Source organism: Chrysochloris asiatica, unplaced genomic scaffold, assembly GCF_000296735.1.
Source record: "Chrysochloris asiatica unplaced genomic scaffold, ChrAsi1.0 scaffold00015, whole genome shotgun sequence".
Classification (NCBI taxonomy): domain Eukaryota; kingdom Metazoa; phylum Chordata; class Mammalia; order Afrosoricida; family Chrysochloridae; genus Chrysochloris; species Chrysochloris asiatica.
In genome coordinates, this window is record NW_006408533.1 from 4,420,891 (window position 1) to 4,440,319 (window position 19,429).

Below are 19,429 nucleotides of genomic sequence, written 5' to 3' on the forward strand. Positions count from 1 at the left end.
CCTTGCATTAAGAGTAGAGGAATGCATAGCCAGGCCCCCCAGGCTTTTAATTCTTTAAAGCATTTCATGTATTCTTCATTTCCCTCTGGAGGTCCTAATTTTCATGTGGTGTTATTTGCTTTCAGCCTGAAGCTTTTCCCATAGTATTTCTTGCTCTGCACTGTAAAGTGCAGTGGAGATTGCTTAATTTTTACTTTTCTGAAAACTATTTTTGTTTGCTTGCATTTTAGAAATAGAGTTTTAGTGGTCTTAAAAGTCTTTTTTTAGCTAAGTTTAAAGTTGTGTTATTTCATGTTTTCCGATCTCCATTGTTTCTGATAGAAGTCAGAATTATTTATGGAGAATCATGACATGTCATGTGTTGGCTTAAATATAGGTTAAAATTCTGTGTGGTTCAACAGATACTGTGTAATCATCCCCCATTTTGTGATCTAATGTGAACAGCCAATTAGTTGGAAGAGGAATTTTACTGGAGTGGTTGCTTGCATCCAGCATGTAAATAGATGTTCTGGAAAAACTTATTTTCTTTTTCAACCTTATAATTTCCATTTCTTGGGCTATATGCTTGCAGCGACCTCTAGGCTGTTGTCTGGTGACCCAAGACCTTCGGACTTTACAGCATACACAATTGTGTGTGACATTTCCTTGAAATAAATTTAAGTTTTTTAATATGCTTCATTGGTTTTATTTCTTTAGAGAACCAGACTAAAACATGTATCATTGTTTCCATGTTTGTAATAGTGTTTTTTTCTCATTACTTTTAAGATTTTCTCTTTGGATTTCAGTAGCTTGGCTATGATGTGCCTGTCTCTTAGTTTATGTTTCACCTACATTTTCTGAATTTATTGCATCCCTACGTTTGTTTTCTACTCGGTCCTTATCTGTGTATATGTTTTTTTCTCACCTGTCCTTATGATTGTAATTATATGTGCATTAGACCCTGTTTGATGGTTCCCTACATAGCACTGCAGTTCTATTGACTTATCTTCCATCTTTATTTTCCTTTAAGTCTTTCAACATAATTGTATGCTGCCTGAAAGTCTTTGACAGCTGATTGCAGCATCTACCTTATTTCAGGATTAGTTTATTTCTTGACCCCAGGTCAGGTTTTCCTGCTATTCATGTATGGCAGATTTTTTTATTGTGTTTAAGACTTCGAATGATTATTTGGTTTTCAGGTAATTATTGACTCTATGTTCAATTATGTTCTTCCTAAACATACTGGTTTTTATTTTAATAGACTTTAACTTTACAGTTCTTGAAATCCAAACTTGATCTTTACTGGAATGACCAGCAACTGAAATATTTACTCAGTTTCTTCATCTTCCTCTGATTATTTTTATAAAGTGTCCCAAGACATAGCCATTATCAATCAGTGATATATTTATGTGGATATTTGAAGGGGTGGCACTTTACATTGTGGTGTGTCTAAACTAATTTTCCAGCTGTTCTCAAGCACAACCCGCCCTTTGGTAGCACAGGTGGCAAGGACTGTGGCAGCACAGACTGGCAAGTACCCTCAGGCCCAAAGTCATAAACTGTACCTCTTACCCAGAGTTCTGATCTGCCAAGGGTTGACTCCCTCTAGTTTCTGCCTGCTTTGGTTCAATTTTCAAATTTTTTTTTTTTTTTAAAGTTGTATCTAGATGTATAATTGTTATTAATCAAGCCTCACTACATTATAAAAAATCATAACCATGTTTACTTTTTATAGGCTATTGTTCCCTGGTGGAATTAGCTTTTCTTCTGTGTTATTAAGCAGTTAGTCCCCATATCTGGATTGTTATGTGAGTCTGCTTCTGTTATCTGGCTTTTATAGTCTTGTTTCTTCCTGTACTTGGTGATTTTAAATTCAATGCCAGATATGTATTTAAAAAATGAAAAGCTTTTGGAATTTACCATTTTTAGAGCCTGACTCAAGCAATTTATTTTTAATAACCTCATATACATATGAAAGCTGGACAGTGAATAAGGAAGACGTAGAAGAATTGATGCTTTTGAGTAATGGTGTTGGAGGAGAATATTGAAAGTGCCATAGTCTGCCAAAAGAACCAGTAGATCTCTGTTGGAAGAAGTGCAGCCAAGAGTGCTCCTTAGAGTCCAAGTTGGCCAAACTTCGTCTCTCATACTTCAGACATATTGTCAGGAGGGACCAGTCATTGAAGAAGGACATCATGTTTGGTAAGGTGGAAGGTCAGAGAAAAAGAGGAAGAACCCCAGCAAGATGGATTGGCACAGTGGCGGCATCAATGAGTTCAAGCGTGGCAATGATAGTGAGGTTGGCTCAGGATCAGGCAGTGTTTCCTTCTGCTGTACATAAAGTCGCTATGAGTCTGTACCGGCTCGATGGCACCTAACAACAACAACAACAACAATAAGCAGAGTTTATCAGCTCAGTCTAATAAAGGATTAAACTTGTTCAAAACTAGTAGTGTCTTTGTTTCCCCCTTTACTTTTAGTTCCCTTCACCCTAGGCTGTAATCTCTCAGGGGTTCACTTTAGACCTGGAATGCGTTCTTTGCTGGGCTTTGAATACTCGTTTTTATCGCCTCATTCTGTGCATTTCATCAGACTCTTGTATGGCTTCTTCTTACACTTATGCAGAAGTTCACTGGTAAATGTGTTGCGGGAACTTCCTTGTGCTTCAATCCCTTATAGGACCTATTCCTTAATTCTGGCAGCTTTGGAATCCTTGACCTTTAATGTTTTGTCTCTTCATCTTCATAAGATTGCCTAATGTTATGCTAACTTTTCTACTACTTAGCAACTGCCCCAGAGTAAACATATGCCCCAGGAAAAAGCAACATAAAAAAATTAGGGTTACATCATTGAGGTTCTCTTTTCTCAGGGCTGTAACCCTGCTCTGGAACTAACTTCTTTGGTCAGTCTCTGATGCAGTCAAACAAAATTTAAAATAATTTTTTTTGGATTTTACTAGTTTTTCTTCTCCAGAGTGACTTTCGGCTAAAATTGTGATATACAAAAGCAAAAAGTGTTCTTATGAAATCCTTTATAATTTTAGGGTGTTACAGCCATCTGTTAGGTTTACAGTTTTACTTTGAGGTTTATTTCGATGAACCAGAAATCTTCAATTTTATACTTGTGGAATTTGGCAATTTATTTTACGATGTTGTTCTTGCTGTCAAGTCAATTCTACCTAGTGGTGACTGTGTACAACAGAATGAAACACTGCCTGAATTGTTAATTTGAGCCCATTGTTACATTGTTACAGCCACTGTGTCAGCCCAGCTGGGTTGAGAGTCTTCCACTTTTTTGCTGACCTTCCACTTTACTAAGCGTGATGTCCTCCTGGTCGTCCAAAGTACACAAGATTAAGTCTCGCTATACTTTGCTTCTAAGGAGCAGACAGACTGCTTCTTCCAAGGCATAATTGTTCATTCTTTTAGCAATTTTTGATATATTCAATATTCTTCACCAACACCATAATTCAAATGCACTAGTTCTTCTTGGTTTTCCTTATTCATTGTCTAGCTAGCTAGACTCTCTGATCTTCACTTGTAAGTGCTTCAAGTTCTCTTCATTTTCAGCAATCATCTGCACATCACTGATTGTTAATGAGGCTTTCCCCAATCCTGATATGTCTGTCTTGTTCATATAATCCAACTTCTCAAATTATTTGCTCAGCATGCAGATTGAATAAGTATGCCACACACCTTTCCCGATTTTAAACCTTCCAATGGCCGTTTGGAGTCCTGGTGTGGCACTGTGGGTTAATGCGCTGGACTGCAAAGTTGATTTGAACCGCAAGCTCAGTGGTTTAAGCACACCAGCTGCTCCTTGGAAACCCTATCCATGCTAACCATGGGTCTGAACTGACTCAATGGCACTTAACAACAACAAAGGTATCCCTTTGTTTTGTTTGAACTCCATCGTGGTTTTTGTGCAAGTTCCACATGAACACAGTTAAGTGTTCTGGAATTGTCATTCTTCACATTAACATAGTTTGTTATGATCCACAAAGTCAAATGCCTTTGCATAGTCAGTAAAACACAGGTAAACATCTTTTTGGTATTCCTGTTTTCAACCAAGATCTGTCTAACGTCAGCAGTGATATCCTTCATTCCGCATCCTTTTCTGAATCTGGTTTAAATTTCTCACAGATTCCTATTGTTACAACAATTATTGAATTTTCTCCCACAAAAATTTACTTGTGAGATATTAATGATATTGTTCAGTAATTGCTGCATTCTGTTCGATAACTTTTCATTGAAAAGGACTCAACTATGGATCTCTTTGATTCGATTGGCTAGGTAGCTGTATTTCAAATTTCCTGATAAAGATAAGTGAGCACCTCCAGTGCTGCATCGGTTTGTTGAAACGTTTCAATAGGTTGTTCCTTCAATTCCTGGAGCTTTTTTTTTTCTGTCATTTGCCTTTAGTGCATTTTAGACTTTTCCCTTTAGTACCATTGGATTTTGATCATATGCCACGCTCAGAAATGGTTGAGTATTCTTTTTGGTAAAGAAATTGTGTTGTACTTGCATCTCCTTTTGATGCTTCCTGTATCACTCAGTATTTCGCCAATGGAATCCTTCAACATTGCAACTTGAAGCTTCAAATTTTTCTTTATTTTTTCAGCTTGAGAAATGCCAGACTTTGTTAATATTTGACCCAGCAGGCAAAGTCCAGGTCTAGTGGCATAGAAGAGGTTGGCTGGTAGGCAGGGCTGTAAAGCTGCCTGACCGAAGGACTGCCACCTTAGTTGTTCCTTCTAAAGGGCAACCTATTGCTTCCCAATGACTATTAAACCTAGCAGAGAAGTAGGGAGTGCCATGGGCAGGATGGATGGATGGTGTTACGATTAATAAAAAGGTTGGAGAGAAAAAGGATATCTGGCCTTTGTCTTATAGGAATCAGCTCTGGGCCTGTGTTAATCTTGATTCTCCTTTCTCCCCCTGAAGTTACAGGTCCTTTGACACCACTGTGCCATTTTTGCATTGACTCAGCATAATTAAGCCTTGATGCTATAAGGAGTTAATTTTATTTTTGTTTCTTTCTCTGGGATATCCTTTTGTTTGTTAGTTTGTTTTTTCAAATCTTTGTCTTCCTGGTGAATGTATACATTTCTAATAATACTATTTAGTTGAATATATATAGCTTAATGATTTAGTTTGCAAAATGGATTTTGTATCATATCAGGCATGTCCCTTCACCTGCTGTTCCTTCTTTTCTTTCTTCTTTTTTTTTTTTTTTTTCTTCTTTTTGCTTCCATATCCCCTCCTCTTGGTTTCCTTCATGATTCTTGAATCTTTGCTGTCTTGAAAGCTTTTTGGAAAAATGGAATTGAAAAATAACGGAATTTTTCCATGAGCTTTTTGAAATCCACTTATAAATTTAAGAGTCAACCTAATTCTATTAAAATCTCATTTTAGAATTAGGATTTGTATGACCTAAGATCATTTCTCTTTAAACTGATGTCTTTCTAATTTTGAGTTGTCTATTTATGAATGTTTTTATGTCTCCATTTATGCAAATAAAATGATACAATTTCATGTATACAGATTGTATATAATTTATATTAACTGTTAGTATATTTTTAAGCTTTTTTTGGTTATAGTAATATTTTTGGTAATTGCCTTTTTTGTTAATTTTATGTAGGAGTGCAGAATTTGATCAGTCCAGCCACCTTGTCAAATTCTTTTAAAAAATTTATCATAATTTTCAGATCATGGTGGATTACTTACATAAACAATGATGTGAGGAGTGAGATTAGAATTAATGGGTTGAGTTTATTCTCATCACTTTAAAGATATCATTATATAACATCTTTGTGATGCTTATTTTAATGTTTTATTGTGAATTATGTGATAGCATACATGAGAGAACATTAGTTTGTTTGTTTTTTCTTAAATGTTTTATTATGAATTATGTGATAGTTTACATGGGAGAACATTAATTTTACATTCATTCTATTGTATGTCGTCTCATTGCCTTGGTTACAATTCCCTCCATGCATCATCAACCAACCAAAGGGTATAACCTGCAATCCTTCCCCCCGTACCTTCCAGGTCTTCAGCACACAGTCGCTCTCCCTCTCTGGATCTAAAGTCTCCAGCTGCTCCATCGCTCCACGTCATCATCTCTGTCTCCATTTCAGGCATCACTGCTTCTCTGGGTAGGGTCCCGCTCTCTGCTCTTCTCCCTTGATGGTCCCAGGGACCTCCGCTCCTAGACTGAAAAGTTAATCACTCCCCTCCTTGCTATAAAACATCTACCTTTACATTTCCAACCCTCACAATCAGTCCTGATAACAATTATTCACTATTGTATCACAAGAGACCCGTCTCCATATCATTACATCAGCCCCGCCTAGACAGATTGAATACTACTCACTGGAGATTCTAGCTTCCTCCAGGCCCTCTGGATCTAGGTTCCCTCTTGAAAGCTTGTAAGCCAGTAACTTCTTGCCTTTGAAGCCCCCCCTTTTTGGTAGCCAATGTCCAAGTTGCCCATCCCTGTCTACTCTGTGTATGGAGGGGGTGGGAATGATCCTGGCTGTAAAGATTTGAGCTACTGCATCCATAGGTGTAGGTCAAGTTCATCAGATTGTATGAGATTACTCTTTTTTTTTCCTCTTCTTTCTTCTTCTAGTTGAGCTCTGATTATCCAGTCATTGAAGCCAGGTCAAGTGGGTATTATCTGCAAGTGTGGGTGTTCTTGTCCATATGCCCTCTCTTCTTACCAGCTGGACGTTTCACTCTCCACTCTAGTCCTCTGTGGCTATGTCATTGACTCTGGGCCCAAGAGTCCCCAGTTCTTGCCACACTGCTGGCTAACCAGGTCTCCACCCACGTTCACAGGAGTCTGTTGAACATTGTAGGGCTTAGCTCCCAGCTTCATTGCTGTTTTTCCTCATTTCCCCTTATCAGTGACGAACGTGGTCACCAATCAGAGTGTGATGCTTATTTTTGTAGGTAAAACACACAGAAAAAGTCATTATGAGTTAAACTATGGGGAACTAATGAATTCAAATTTTGGGTAAACAAATGGTGACTATTAAGAAACTATTATTCAATGTTTAAAAAGAAAAATACAGAATTACAAAACTGAGCAAGCAACAGTTTTCTATCAAAAATTGAAGCAAAGATTTGAAAAAGTGAAAAAACTGCTAGTTGAATTTAGAGTAGAGCTTCATTGACTGGATTAATGAATAGATTAAGCCCCAGGGCCTAAATTTACTTTGCCTTTTTCTAGAGAGGATTTATGACTGTTTTTGGCAGGAAGAAAGTTTGACTGTTGTCTTGGAACCAAGTTAGTCCTGTTGTAGGGAATCTGAGTTAATCCAGGAGTCTCTGAGACAATTTCTTCATTATACTACTAGCCTAAGAACCAAGTGAAATTGCCCCTCAGTAAATCTAGTACACATGACTTGACTTTTCATATTTCAGTTTAAAAGTTATTATTTTCAGAGAGGTAGCCCTTGGTATAATCATTGTAAAGTAGCTTTCCTTATCAGATTCACTCTCATCAAATATTAGCTTGTTCATATATTTATTTGAGCTTTTTAATTATCTATTACAGTTCACAACAACTTTTGTTTAGTATTGTACACCTACAGTTTAGGTTCATAATATGCATTTAAATATTTGTTGAAATAATGAGGTTTTAAAAGAAAACTGAAGTATGTATAATCGTAGGCACCTATTTTTCAGGTATCTTTTATTATTGTTCTAAGATATAAGATGCCGTTTTCATTTTTAAATGATACTTTTCTAGTAATTCAAGTTATATGTGGTTTTATGCACACATTTTCATAGTAAAGTCTATCTTGTATTTAAGTTTACTCTCTGGATACTTGGTGTCAGTCGCCCTCTCTTGTTGTTAAGGGCTGTTGAGTCAGTTCCACTCACAGGGAACCTGTAGAGTTTCCAAGGAGTGACTGGTGTAATTGATCCACTGCCTTCCAGTTAGTTATCAGCTCAGTGCTTATTGTATAGCACCAAAATGAAACTTAAAATAGATCCTTAAGGTTGGTTCTTTTGTTAAGTAAGAGGAAGAGGGGTATGGCATTAGATCTTGTTTTGTTTATAATGGATGAGGTCATAGAGTGTTTCTGTCAACTTTTTTCAAAACCACCCAATTAATACGTTTAAAAAAAATCATTTTTACCTTTTTCCAATAAAGAAATGATAGTTTCTATTGTAGCGTAGTGGTTACGAATCAGGCTACTTACCTCAAGGTCGGCAGTTCGAAACTACCAGTGGTTCCACAGGAGAAAGATGAGGTGATCTGCTCCCATAAAGATTTACAGCCTTAGAAACTCTGTGTAGGGTCACTATGAGTCAGGTGACTCCAGGGTACTTAACAACAACAACATTCTCTTGTTAATACCTGGGATGACTATGAGAAGCTGTATCATGCTTAAACACCAGAGGGAGATAGAGATCCATGTTCTATCCTTCATAGTTCAGAATCTGAAATGAACAACTATCACAGCACCTATTTAATTAACCCTTTGTAAACTGACTAGTTATATAAGAAAGATGTAATAATACTTTATGATTAAGGTTCTTTTTTATAAGAGTTCTTACATTTTAGAGAAACAACAAAATATTTATGGGTGTTTTTTTAAGTGCCATTGAGTCAATTCCAACTCATATCGACCCTACAGAGAGTTTCCAAAGATTGGCTAGTTTGAACTGCCACCCTTGTGAATAGCAGTCCAGTGCTTATCCTATGTAACTATAAGGTGTCCTGCTGGTGCTGCAAAACAAGCACCAGTTGCTAACTGCAAGATTGGCAGTTCAAACCCACCAGGTGCTCTGCAGGAGAAAGATAAGTCTTCTCGCTCCTGCAAGATTTATGTCCTTGGGAATCCTATATAAAGTTGCTATGAGTCAGAATCCACTTGATGACTGTGTATTAGATATAACTAATTATTTCTAACAGTGAGTGGTTTAGTGTGATTTTATTATTGACTTTAAAAGCCATTTTTAGAAAATGTTGTTGGTAAGTGCTGTTGAGTCGGTTCCAATTCATAGTGACCCTGTACAGGGTTTCCAAGGAGTGGCCGGTGAGTTTGAACTGCCAACTTTGTCGTTCAAACTGACTTTACAGTCCATGTTTCATCACACAGTGTCACACCAGGACTTTTAGAGAATAGTACAGGATAAAGTTATGTGGTATTTCTATAGTGGTATTACTTTATAAACTGTAATGTCCATTTTTTTTCCATATTCTAAGACTCCAATTCTCTATTAAGTAAATAAAACATGTTTTACCTCTTAATGTATATATAATTTATTGTTTCAGGATGTATTTATTAAGAGTCTATGTGTGTAAGCTTACCAGTAATATACAGGGCTGGTCATTCCAGAGCTGTTGTTAGTTATGGTTAAATGTGGTTTAGTTGGTTTCAACCTATAATGACCCTCTGTAGAGTTTTCCAAGGAGCGGCTGGTGAGATTAAACTGCTAACCTTGTGATTGAAACCAACTTTATGGTTGAGTGCTTATCCGACACTGCCACATAGGGTTAAAATTTAACAACAACAACAAAAGTCTTCTTAGAGGAATATCCATAAAGTCAGTCTTTTTTTTTTTTTTTAAACTTGTCATTGTAAAGTGAGGGTTGGTTTGCCAAGTAGATCATCAGTTTTACATTCAGCAAGCCACATACTGCATTCCATCTGCATGATTGCAGTTCCCTCAGTGTAGCCTCAGTTATCCCACTTGGTCTTTGTGTCTCCCATTTTTGTACCTCTTTTCCAACACTTGTGCTGTTTTTACTTGGGTAAATGTTTCCCTTTTGCTCTCAAATGATTGACCATTCTTTGGTAGGTGTTCGTACCTCACTAGTGTTGTTTCCCCTATATACCCATCTATTGCTTGGCTGAAAATGGAATCATGAGGGTGAGTTGAGTTCCAGAACGGAAGGGTGACCAAGGGTCATAGTCTCAGAGTTCCACCAGTCTGTCTCCCCAGTAAGCCTGATCTTTTTTTATGATTTTGAGTTTTGTTCTACGTTTTTTCCCATTCTACCTAGGATCTTCTAATGTGATCCCTTTCAGAGCAGTCGGTAGTGGTAGCTGGGCACTACATAGTTCTTCTGGTCTCAGAGTCATGGGCACTGATGGTCACATGGCCATTTAGTCCATTGCATTAATTGTTTTCAAGTGTCTTCCATTTTCATCTCTCTTCTTCCTAGAACACAGTTACACATTAGATGACTGTTCATGCGCTTTTAACATCCCAGTTGCTACTCCCCAAAGTAGGATGTAGAAAATTGTCTTTGTGGACTATGTTACACTAGTTGCCACGGTGTCCCTTGAGACTATCATCCTGAGCCCCCAGGCCCAGCACCTCATTACCTCAAGTTGTTTGATAATGATTAAGACGTTTTCATATTTTTGATCCCTTTATGGTACACCATGTTCATGGATATGTTTGCAGGAAAAGTAAATACCCATGTTCAAATATCCTCTGTCAAACCTTTATGTATTTGTGGGTATACTCCCACTTTCCCTCCCACATCTGTTCATCCTGTGTATCTGTCCATGTACCTACCCATAAATCATTGTTATTGTAGGTCTGTATGTATAACCAGTATTTACTTCTTTTCCCTTTAACTCTTGTATGCCTCCAAATGTCTTCCCTTCTTTGGTCTTTCTCCTCATATATTGCTTTCTTCACCCAAATTTACATGTGTCTACTTAAAAGTGATCTTGACAGAAATTAAGTTCTTGAACATTGTACATGGAGGAATTATGAAGACTTGGAGATGAGATTCTGATGTCATTCTAAGTTTTTAGCCAGGATTCACCATAACAAAATGTTATTTAAGGAAAAATTATTTTTGTGCTTATATGTGTAATGACAGCGAAGAAAGACATAAGAGGCATGTACACCATGAAGCAAAGTAGAGGAAGTGTACACACAGACCAGCATGCCTGCAAATGTCGTCTGCAGAAAATAGTGTTAGAACACTCTTTTAGGGGCCTAAAAGGTCAAAACTTTTTTGTTAAATTTGTCTCTAGGTATTTTAGTCTCCATTTTATTGATACTTGGGTGATGGTTTACAGACCAGGTCATCAGTTTTGTATCCAACAAATCATACACACTTGGTTTCAATTCATTGATTGCTGCAAGTCCCCTCAGTGTAACATCCTTTAGCCCACTTATTCCCTGTTCTGGCTGTTTCCACTCCTCCCCATTTCATGATTCTTCTGAACTGTGTGCTTGCATAAACACTGCTTATTTTGAAATCTCAAATTGTATACCTCATAGTGGTTTTGTTCTCCTTGTAGAACTGTCTCCAAAAATGGAGGTACAAGGTTCAGCTTCAAATCGTGAATGGTGACCAAAGGTCATAGTGTTGGAGTTCCATCAGTCTCTATCCAGCAAGTCTCACCACACCCATGCCAGCATTTATTGCTTTCTGTTTTTTAAAACGTTGCCATTAATCCTGGGTTGACATGACAATCTCATTATTTTGATTTGCGTCTTGGCCTAGGATCGGGCAGTATTTTTTTCTATTGTGCGTAGGGTCGCTGTGAGTCGGTACCTGCTCGATGGCACCTAACAACAACAACAATGGTACCTCGGAAACCATATATAAGGTTGCTATGGGTTGAAACTGACTCAAGGGCACTTAATAACAACAACATCTACCCTTGGTGTAGCCGCTGTAGGATAAGCACTGAACTGCTAATTACGAGGTGTGTGCAGTTAAGTTTCTCCTTGGAAGCCCTCTATATAGGGTCTGTTGAGTTGTAACTGACTCAGTGGCGCTTAACAGCAACAGTGGCTAATTAATGATCAGGAGCATTTTCTTCATGCATGTTGTCCCGAGTGTTGTCTTTGGTGAAGTGCATGTTTATGCCCTCTCCCCATTTTTTAGTTAAATTATTATTTTGTGTGTGTGTGTGTGGAGTTGAAGTTTTCTATAAATTTTGGAGGTTAGTCCCTTGTCTGATACATCATTGCCAAAAATTATTTCCTAGTGTGTGGATATGGGGAACCAAGGGAGTACTGCACCTTTCTCTTTGTCAGCCACTGGTGTGCATTTGTGTTGTCAGGCTGCTGTCTCTATTGAATTCTGGTTGAAAAAGTTCAGGATGTCCATTCTGTGTCAGGACAGCCAACAATAGGTCAACCACCCGTCTCCTCTCTGCTGCTTTGCTTCAGTTGCTCCTCCTAATTGGTATTCAGCTCATTTCTCTAGTCTTTCTTCAGAAGCTCAGAGTTTCAGGATTATCATCTGTACCTGTTTCGTATTGCCTCTCGCATTTTTGTGTAGAGTGACTATGTAGCATGTCTGCTGCCATCTTGCCTGAACTCTAAAGCTATTTTCATTGTAATATTTGTTTGTTTTTTTTTCCCTTCCCCTTTGATTCAAAAGCAATGGCGGGTATAAAGTACTGGCGTTTTAGCACAAATCAAAGCAGTGTAACTGAACTGTCCTATTCATTGTAAGTGAAAAGAAAAGAAACAAATTTTTCTTAAAATGTCCTTAATGAGGTGTATTATCTTTAATAAAACTCAACCTTTGAGTGCATACCTTTTTACTAATCTGTGTGACAAAAGGGGGAGTTTGCAAAAAAGATTAATAGCTGCATCCAAAAATAATGTGCTCTAAAGGATAGTCACTCAATGATCATATTGAATTGTAAGCTAATAAACCACTTTTTTTTTTGCTTTTGGTGAGTTGAACTTGGGAATTTGGTTGATATTTTCATTAAAATGAGCAAATTGTGCTCGTTTCTTCTGGGAAAGAACTGACATTTTTTGCTGTTGATAAAAAACTTTCTTTCAAGCACGCTTCAAGATTTTGAAAATTTTTATCCATTACTAAGAACTTGACAGCATCTTAATACTTAGATTGTCTGATGAAACTGCTGGAAATGTTAATAAATGTGGCTGTGAGATTATATATAATGAGAGATCTACATTTGAAAAATCTGCATAGCTCGGTAAACCAATCTTGCCCAAATAACCATGCATGATGTTACAAAATTACTCATGCATAAGAGAGCCTTTCAAAGTTCAAGGTGACCAGTGAGTTTTAAAGAGTTCAGCTAGAATATTTATAAGGCAAACCTACTTTTCATAAGAATTACTTTTTAATTTTGATTAAAATGTAGTTTATGTCAAAATGTAATGGGTTTATTATTTTTATATGAATATTTTATATTTAGAGGTTTTAATTTCTAATAGGAGTCCTGGTGTGGTACTGTGAGCTAATGCGTCAGACTGCAAAGTCGTTTGTACTGCAAGGTCTGTGGTTCAAGCTCACCAGCTGCTCCTCGAATTGACTCGATGGCACTTAACAACAACAACAGCAACTTCTAATAACAGTTTTTGTTCAAAGTAAAATGTGGGTACACTTTTTTCTGTCATTGTACAGATGAGGATATAGATGAATGAAGTGAGAAACTTCTATAAGGTCACGCTGTTGATAATTGTCCGAATCCCAAAGTGTGATCCCAAGTGTGATTTCAGAGCATTTGGGTCATAGTTGCCTCTGTGGTATTGAAAAAAACCTAAATTTCTGGTCCTTGTCATATTATTGTTAAGTGCCTTCAAGTCAGTTCCAGCTCATAGTGACCCTGTATAGCATTTCCAAAGCTCTTAACTATGCGGAAGCAAAAAGCCTCATCTTTCTCCTATGGAGTGGCTGGCGGACTCAAACCCTGAGCCCTATGGTTCGCAGCCCAGTGCTTATTGTATGGAGCCACTGTGCTCCGTAGTCCTTGTCGGAGACTGATGAAATCCTGTGTGCAGTGTGTGTGTGTTTAACTGTGAGCCCGCGTTTCTTTGCTTCCTAGTTGTTTCCTAAGCATACTAGAGTTTGAGAAACACAGTAGTATGCTGTTGGGGCATTTGAATTAATACAAAAACAAATTTCTGTGAACTTAATTGTGACTCCTGGCAACACGTGTATAAGAATAAAATTGTGCCATCTGGGATTTCCAGTGTGTGATATTTCAGAAGTGTATTGCCAGGCCTTACTTCCAAGGTGCCTTTGGGTGGATGCAAGCTGCTAATTTTTCAATTAAAAGCCTGTTAATTCATTAATTGTTTGCACCACCCAGGAGCTCAAGTTAATAGAAAGGAAATTTCTGATGGAGAAAAATCCCTTCAAAAAGAGTAGAAGAAGGAATAAACAGGATCGTATGTGACGTACACACTGGCTATAGTAAGTAAAGGCCATGTTAGAGAGTGGTTAAATAATTTTGAAGGTTATTTTGGATTATGTATGTTGTTAGGTGCCATTGAATCGGTACCGAACCATAGCGACTTTATGCACAGCAGAACGAAACACTGCCCGATCCTGGGCCAACCACACTGCTGTTGCCACGCTTGAGTTCATCGATGCTGCCACTTGGCCAATCCATCTCACTGGGGGTCTTCCTCTTTTTCTCTGACCCTCCACCTAACCAAACATGATATCCTTTTCCAGTGACTGGTCCCTCCTGACAATATGTCCGAAGTATGAGAGACAAAGTTTGGTCATCCTGGCCTCCAAGGATCACTCTGGATGCATTTCTTCCAAAACGGATTTATTGGTTCTTTTGGCAGCCCATGGCACTTTGAATATTTTCCTCCAACACCACAACTCAAAAGCATCAATTCTTCTGTGGTCTTCCTTATTCACTGTCCATGCATATGAGGTTATTGAAAACACCATGGCTTGGGTCAGGCACACCTTAGTTCTCAAGCTGACATCTTTGCTCTTCAACACTTTAAAAAGGTCTTGTACAGCTTAATGCAATATGTTGCTTAATTTCTTGACTGCTGCTTCAGTGAGTGTTGATGGTTGATCCAAGACGAATGCAGTCCTTGACATGGCTTTGATCATGTATGTTGTTGTCAAGTGCTGTCAAGTCGATTCCGACCCAGAGCGACCCTGTATAGGGTTTCCAGGGAGCAGCTGGTGAGCTTGAACCGCCTACCTTGCAGTTCAAACGGCTTTGCAGTCTGGCGCATTAACCCACAGCGCCACACCAGGACTCCTGTGCTTGATTATGTATTGTTATTGTGATGTGCCGTGGAGTCGGTTCTGACTCATAGCGACCCTGCACAGGGTTTCCAAGGCTGTAAATCTTTATGGGAGTAGAAAGCCTCATCTTTCTCCTGCGGAACAGCTGGTAGTTTCAAACTGCTGACCTTGAGGTTCACAGCCCGATTCGTAACCACTACGCTACCAGAGCTCCTTGATTATGTATAGCATCCACAAAATAATTTACTTTATCAGGCCATTAGGATTTAAGGGAAGAACTTGGTCTTAAATTGTTGTTCAGGACATATTTTTCGACAAACTGTTTATTTAACTTTATAATAATACAGTAACCAGAAAAAGCCCACACAGAAAATAATTAGTAGTAAGGTTAGGGTTAGCAATTATCCTTATGTACATTTTTTTGGTGTGCATTGATCACAGTAGGTTTTTTCAGTGTGGGATTTTTTCATGTAAGCTTTTTTTTCTAGAACCTTGTAATATATACATTTTGCAAAATTTCACAAGATTTAAAAGGGCATGCAGTGGAAAAATAATTCTCTTTAGCATACACGTTCTTTCTGCTTCCCAGTTTCCCAGCCTGGAGGTAGACATTGTTACCAAATTCTTGTGTATCTTTACAGAGATTGTCCTTTCAACACAAAAAGTAGTATATAATACATAATGTTTTCATGTTGAATTTTGCCATTTAGTAATAAATCTTGAAGATTATTCCATGTCAACACATATTCATTGTGATGTAGCCTTTATAATAAAGTTCCATAAAAGTAGGCATTTAGCTTGTTTCCAGTATTTTGTACTGTACAAAGGTACAGTGACTTACCATTTCCTGAAATTTTTAGGAAGAATGATTTATTCATTTTAAATTGTTAAAATGCCAAATGGCATTTCTTCAGAAGTTGTTTTAACAACTTATACTTTCAGCAGCAAAGTTTGAAATAACATTATTTCCTCACATTCTGGGTAACTTTAAAAAACTTCCGCTGATCTAATAAGAGAAAAATACCTTATTCCTGTTATGAGTGGTATAAAGTATCTTATGTTTGAATTTTTATTTTCTGTGAACTGAAGAGAGAAATCTCAAGGAGAAAGTAGGATGGACAATCCTTGGTACTCTCGCAGAATGAACAGGTGCTTCATTGTGATGGAAAATAATTCATCCGTGAAACTTTTCTGACTAATGCGGTTTTCCATTTTCTTAACTTTTTCATAATAAGCCTCCGTGATCGTCCTGTGCCCTTTGAGAAACTGTATCAAGAGTTCCTATTGGGAATTCCAAAAAGCAGTCACCATAATCTTTTGAGTTGACCTCTACCTTGAATTGAACTGGCCTAGCAGATTAGCTGATCCCCTTGGAAGCCAGTGTTTGATTGCACTTTGTTCTCTGGATCATGCTGGTAAATTCAAGACTTGTCCCCATTTACAGCGTGCTTCTTAACGTTTTCTTCATTACTTGTGAATCTATGAGAGAGCTTCAAAAAGTTCATGGAAAAATTCCATTGTCTGCTTTATAAAGTTGAACTTCGATGAACTTTTTGAAGCCCCCTCATTAGAAGTTTGAGTATATTTCTACAGATGTATCTACCTATACTGCAAATGGGGTCCTGGTATGGCCCTGTAGGGTAAGCACTGGACCTCGAGGTTGGCTTGAACTGCAAGGTCAGTGGTTCATACTCACTAGCCGCTACTCTGAAACCCTATACAGGGTCACTATGAGTAGGAACTAACTTGACAACACTTAACAACAACAAGAAGTTACTCATTTTATAGAGGTAAAAACGTAACTCCCATCAGTGCTAAGTAATTGGTTAGGACTCTGTTTTGGCGTGAACTGACTTTTCATTGATGTGTATTTGACATTTCAAACAATTTTTTCCCCAGGCATTTAAAAAATATTGTTTTACTTATATTTTCACCTGTCTTTAGTTACATGGATGGTTTCTACCATTCCTGTGTTCTTGATGTTTAAATCTGGATGTAAACATTCTTAGCATCCCATACTCATAAGATATTACTCTGTGGTATTTGGTAAGGTGAAGTCTGAACATACTCAATAGTTTCCTTGTGTGCTGTATGCTTCATGTGGTTGTTTGATACAATAATTTTTTTACTTTTTTCTTTTTCCCATTGGAGGGAACCATCTTTTAATATTGAGATTTTAATGTACTGTTTAGATGATCACATCATTGTTCTTTCTCTTCACTTTCAGCGGCTGTATCTAACAGCTTGTTTTCCGTCATTTCACATGCATCTCTTATGTTTATTTGAATTTGGGATTTGCCCCCACACCCTAATGTGCTGCTTTGTAAAATTGAACTCCAGAGGACTTCATTTCTTGAGCGCTTGACAATGATAATTTTCTTTTCCGTGTATAAATAGCATTACCACAGGGAGGTTTACAATGTACAGTTGTTGACATAAGACCACATGATATATCAGTTGGGCCATGCAGCATCTTAATTTCTCTACCCAAGCTTGTGCAGATTATGTAATACATTGGTGTGTCTTGTGTCTAGGGATGTGGTTTTATCATTCTTACCTGGATGACAGGAATGCTGTGAGGAAACTTTAGGGTTTGTGTCCTTATTCTGTCTTCACAAACATACATATGAGGGGACTTCAAAAGATGGTGAGAAAATGGAATGAGAAGATAACAGGATTTCCTCATTAACCTTTGGAAGCTTCCTCATACTAATCTTAGGACTGTAGCCTTATAGCAATACTGTTAGGTGAAAACGACTTGAATTCAACCACTGTGGAAAACAGTATGGCGCTTCCTTAGAAAGTGGGAACTAGAAATACCATATGACCCAGCAATCCCTCTACTCAGAATATATCCACAAGAAGTAAGAGCCAGGACACGAGTAAGTACATGCACACCGATGTTCATTGTAGCACTATTCACAATAGTAAAAAGGTGGAGACAAACCAAATGCCTGTCAGTAGACAAATAGATAAATAAACATTGATATGTAAACTATAGAGTACTGCACAGCATTGAAAAATAATGGTGAATCTTCAAAACAGCTCATAGCAAGCCATCAAGCTCTATGCTCTCCCATGTAAACTATCTCTCAGTACACAATTAAAAAAAAAAGATAAGAGAAAATAAAAATAAAATAAAATACCTCATAACATGAGTGGACCTGGAGGACAGTATGCTGAGTGAAGAGGACAAATATTGTATGAGACTACTAGAGTAAAAATTTAAGAAACAGTATCTGATGGTTACTAGGGGTGGAAGGAAATGGGGAATAATTGACTAGTTTGAGGGTGGACACATGGGGATGGGAAGGCATTATATAAGAAGAGGAAGGCTGGCAGAAGAACCAAGAAGAGAATTGTGCATAGTGATCTGTGCACAACCTTGGAACAGCAGTGTTCTGTGGGTAGATACAATGTTCGGCGGATAGGATAGAGACACAGACTGAATGGGTTTGGGAGGAAGATTGGGATGTATATGTATTTATATGTCCCACAAATATATAAGAGTTTGAAAGAGGATATTGTTGCATAGATATATACCTTTCCTATAAAAACAACTATGAAAGTGGTGGAGCATACAGTGGGCAAAATGAGGAAAACTTCTTAAATATTATCAAAGATCTTATAAATCATCTTAAGGCAATGAGTTTCCAGGCCTGGGGACTCAGGACCATAGTTTTAGGGGACACCATGGTCAGTTGGCACCATTCAGTCCACAAAAACAATGTTCTACATCCTACTTTGGAATGTAATGTCTGGGATCTTAGAAACTCATGAATGACCGTCTCAGGTGTAGCTACTGGCCTCTCTATGTGCAGAAGAAAGAAGAGTGATGAGAAATGAAGCAATTAGTCCAGTGGAGTAATGGAACACGTGAACATTAGTCTCCATGACTCTGAGACTAGAAGAACTAGAATGTGCCACTACCAACTGCTCTGAAAGGGAGGGATCACATTAGAAGGTTCTGGATAGAGTGGGAGAAAATGTGAAGCAAACCTTAAGAAAAAAAAAACCAGTCTTAATATTCAGAAAGACATTGGAGGAATCTGATACACTGACCCTCAACCATAGTCTGGAAGGGAACTCAGTTTAATGTCCCAATTTTCAGCCAAGGAGTAGATAGGTGGGGAGGGAGGAACACAACACTAGTAAGGTATGCTTACCATAGAAGGTCAATCATTGGAAATCAAAAGGACAACACTTACCTAGGGACAAAAATGAGAAAGGCAAATAGGATCCACAGGGAGGAAGCAAGATAACTGTTGCTGCACGGAAAGGATTGTAATCATTGAGATGAAACAATGTGTATGAGTATTGAGTACAAACTGATGATCTCATCTGTAAAACTTCATTCAGTTCACAATAAAAAGCTAAAAAAAAAAAGCAAATTTAATTTCGCTGTTGCAAAAGGATGAGCCAAAACACTTTATATTTTATAAATAAATGTCCTAAGTGTGTGGGTCTG

At 37.8% G+C, this 19,429-nt stretch overlaps 1 protein-coding gene across 1 annotated transcript in view; it reads left to right on the top strand.

Annotated features, from left to right (window-relative positions):
- The window catches only part of TAF4B (TAF4b RNA polymerase II, TATA box binding protein (TBP)-associated factor, 105kDa), a 158,398-nt gene that overhangs the window by 51,340 nt on the left and 87,629 nt on the right, over positions 1 to 19,429 (top strand). The window lies entirely within an intron of this gene.